The sequence below is a fragment of the Mandrillus leucophaeus genome, unplaced genomic scaffold (genome assembly GCF_000951045.1).
Source record: "Mandrillus leucophaeus isolate KB7577 unplaced genomic scaffold, Mleu.le_1.0 Scaffold859, whole genome shotgun sequence".
Taxonomy (NCBI): domain Eukaryota; kingdom Metazoa; phylum Chordata; class Mammalia; order Primates; family Cercopithecidae; genus Mandrillus; species Mandrillus leucophaeus.
In genome coordinates, this window is record NW_012109352.1 from 69,940 (window position 1) to 73,919 (window position 3,980).

At 51.2% G+C, this 3,980-nt stretch overlaps 1 pseudogene across 1 annotated transcript in view; it reads right to left on the reverse strand.

Annotated features, from left to right (window-relative positions):
* Positions 1 to 179: 179 nt before the first annotated feature.
* LOC105530992 overlaps positions 180 to 3,980 on the reverse strand; it is a 30,790-nt pseudogene continuing 26,989 nt past the window's right edge. Inside the window, exons 5-8 of the transcript XR_001004724.1 lie at positions 1,943 to 2,130; positions 816 to 986; positions 409 to 594; positions 180 to 324 (exon numbers count right to left, since the gene is read on the reverse strand). The product of XR_001004724.1 is annotated as a beta-glucuronidase-like (transcript). The remainder of the gene's footprint in view (positions 325 to 408; positions 595 to 815; positions 987 to 1,942; positions 2,131 to 3,980) is intronic.

Sequence of the window (3,980 nt, forward strand, 5' to 3'; positions counted from 1 at the left end):
AAAGAAAAAGAAAACCACAATTTGGGTGAGTAGATATTTGGTCCCCTGAACTGTCCAGGTATGGACGGCCCTCCCATTGGACTGGGACAAGAGGCTGATCTTGAACAGCATACGCCCACCCCAGCCAGCCACCTGCCGGGGTCTCCTTCCCGATCCAGCCCATAGCAGGCAGGGGGCACTCACTGGAAGTAGTAGCCGGCAGATTCCAGGTAGGATGCAGGCTCGTTGGCCATAGACCACTTCACCACAGCATGGTGGTTCTTGTCCCTGCACACCAGTTCCTCCATCAGCCACGTGTGTTGATGCATAGACACAATTGAAGAGCTGCCTGCGGGCCAGGAGGAAAGGGACAGAGGGTCACAGTGCGGCCCATGGGCTGGGCAGGTGGAGCGGGGGCGTGGTGGGGACTCATGGCAGCACCAGGCCCACGGTGGGACACTACTCATTGATGACCACAATCCCATAGCAGTCACATATCTGCAGCACTTCCTCCACCTAGGGGTAGTGGCTGGTGTGGAAGGTGTTGGCACCAAGCCAGAGAAGCAGGCTGAAGTCTTTCACCAGCAGTGGCCAGTCGAAGCCCTTCCCTCGGATCTAGGAGACAGCAGAGCCAAATGACCCTTTCCCTGTCGAAGCTGCACTTCCTCCGAGAGCCAGGACCCTGGAGAGCCACCCCATGAGCCCCCTCTCCAGCCCAAGCACCGGCACCACCATGGGGCAGTTTGGAGCCATTTGCCTCATTGCCCTGAGCTGCCCTTAACTGCGGGACACAGGGAAGGCGAAAGTGGAAGGTGACCAGAAGCCCCCACGAAGACCCAGGGGCACAAATGCAGGTCTGCATCCTCGTGCTTGTTGATGCTGTGGAAATAGAAAGGTTTCCCATTGATGAGGAACTGGCTCTCAATAACAGCCACAGTGCAGATCTCCACAGGGAGTGTGTAGAAGTCAGACACAGGCCCCAGTGACGTCTGTGCAGTCAGCCGCACCTACGACAGCCAAAGCGCCAGGTGTGAGCACCCGACAGCCTGAGCCCCATCCGGCCCGCGCTCCGGCAGGAAAGCCCCTCGTGTACCCCAGCAGCTGCCTCAGGGCTGCAAGCAGAGAGATGCAGCAAACAGAGGCTCTGCCTTTCCCTGGCTGACCCTGGGACCTGTCCTTCAAATCCAAGCCTTCCCCTTGACCAGATGAGGTGGCTCATGCCTAGAGTTCCCATGCTTTGGGAGGCTAAGAGAGGAGGATCACTTCAGTCCAGGAGTTCAAGACCAGCTTGGCAACAGAGTAAGACCCCCATCTCTATTTAAAAAAAAAAAAAAAAATTCTTTTTTTTTTTTTTAAGACAGTCTCACTCTGTTACCAAGGCTGGAGTGCAGTGGCGTGATCTCAACTCACTGCAGCCTCTGCCTCCCAAGTTCAAGCAATTCTCCTGCCTCAGCCTCCTTAGTAGCTGGGATTACAGGTGTGCACCACTGTGCCCAGCAAATTTTCGTATTTTTAGTAGAGACAGGGTTTCACCATGTTGGCCAGCCTGCTTTCAAACTCCTGGCCTCAAGTGATCCACCCGCCTCGGCCTCCCAAAGTGCTGAGATTACAGGTGTCAGCCACCATGCCTGGCCTACAAAAAATTTTTTTATATTAGCCAGGCATAGTGGCATGTGCTTGTAGTCCCAACTACTCAGGAGGCCAAGGTAGGATTGCTGCAGTCTGGGAGCTCAAGGCTGCAGTGAGCTGTAATCAGGCCTTTGCACTCCAGCCTGGGTGACAGAGTGAGACCATCTCAAAACAAACAAACAAACAAAAACCTGGGCTTCCCACCAAGGGTGGGAAACATCAGAAAGCTCAGAGAAAAGCACCTGCCTGTTCACCTGTCCTGGGCTCCTGCTGAAGCCAGGGCCACCAAATGGGAGTAAAAGACCTCCCTTAAGCGAGTCCCAGCCATCATTACCTCCAACGAGTATAGATAGGTCGAGCATTCGTGCATCAAGTACGGCCACAAGAGGCTGGCAACTGGCACCTTCAGCTGGCCCTGGGTCCTCGCTTCATTGACCATGACTTTGTTTTCTGCATCCAAAAGACGCACTTCCAACTCGAACTGTTTACTGCACTTGACGGAGATCTGGTCATTCACTGGCCCTACAGGAGGCAAGAGAGACCAGAGCTGAGGGAGGGATATGACCTGGGCCACACAAACAGGAGTACCCCACAGCCACCACTCCCAGGCAGCCATTTGTTTCTGTTGCTTTTTTTTTAATATAAATTTTTTTTTTTTTTTTGAGACAGAGTCTCTCTCTGTCCCCCATGTTGGGAGTGCAGTGGTGTGATCTCGGCTCACTGCAACCTCCATCTCCAGGATTCAGGTGATTCTCCTGCCTCAGCCTTCCAAGTACCTGGGATTATAGGTGCGCACCACCATGCCTGGCTAATTTTGTATTTTTAGTAGAGATGGAGTTTTGCCATGTTGGCCAGGCTGGTCTCCAACACGTGACCTCAGGTGATCCTCCCACCTCAGCCTCCCAAATTGCTAGGATTACAGGTGTGAACCACCGTGTCTGGTGCCTTTTCTTTTAATTGAAAAAAAAATTTTTTTTGGCCAGGCGCAGTGGTCACACCTGTAATCCCAACACCTGGGGAGGCTGGGGTGGAAGGATCGCTTGAGCCCAAGAGTTCAAGACCAGCCTGGGTAACATAAGAAAAGCACTTCTTCCCTAAAAATACAAAAAATTAGCCAGGTGTGGTGGTGCATGCCTGCAGTCCCAGCAGCCCCAGAAGCCGCAGCTACTTGGGAGGCTGAAGTAGGAAGAATGCTTGAGACAGGAGTTCAGGGCTGCAGTGAGCTATGATCTTCAGGCAGGGTAGGTAGTGAAGGAAGGGACTATGTGCCAACCACGGCGCTGAGACATGTGTAAACAAGCAAGTACAGCTACTGCACATGTGCACCAAGAGGCTGACCCAGAACGTGCTTAGAGTAACACCTCTTCCCAGCTCCTTAAGAATTCATCAAGTAAGACCCTCAGAAAGGGAGTTTCGCCAGTAATAATCAGCGCCGTCTCATCCTTACGAGCAGCCTGCCCTGAATTCTTTCTCTCAGGGTGAACCGTGTATTTTACACTTCACTTTTTTTTTTTTTTTGAGAAGAGGTCTCGCTCTGTCACCCAGGCTGGAGTGCAGTGTTGCAATCTCAGCTCACTGCCACCTCCATATCCCGAGTTCAAGCAATTCTCCCATCTCAACCTCCCGAGTAGCTGGTATTACAGGAACACGCCACCATGCCCAGCTAATGTTGGCCAGGCTGGTTTGAAATCCTGAGCTCAAGTGATCCACCCGCCTCGGCCTCTGAACGTGCTAGGATTACAGGCATGAGCCACTGTGCCCAGGCTATTCTGTATTTAACTGTTGAAACACTTTTTCCATTGCAATAAATTGCTCTATGCTGCATCACCTTTGCTGTGACTTTTGTTTAAATTCTTATTTACTTATTTATTTCACTTATTTTTCTTGAGACAGGGTCTCACTATGTTGCCCAGGTGTATCTTGAACTTTCAGCTCAAGCGATTCGCCCACCTTGGCCTCCCAAAGTGCTTGTGGTGACAGGCATTAGCCACCACACCCAGCCTAAATTCTTTTTTTTTTTTTTCACTATACTTTAAGTTGTAGGGTATATGTGCACAACGTGCAGGTTACATATGTATACATGTGCCATGTTGGTGTGCTGCACCCATTAACTTGTCATTTACATTAGGCATATCTCCTAATGCTATCCCTCCCCCATCCCCACAATAGGCCCCGGTGTGTGATGTTCCCCTTCCTGTGTCCAAGTGATCTCATCATTCAATTCCCACCTATGAGTGAGAACATGAGGTGTTTGGTTTTCTGTTCTTGCGATAGTTTGCTGAGAATGATGGTTTCCAGTTGCATCTATGTCCCTACAAAGGACATGAACTCATCCTTTTTTATGGCTGCATAGTATTCCGTGGTGTATATGT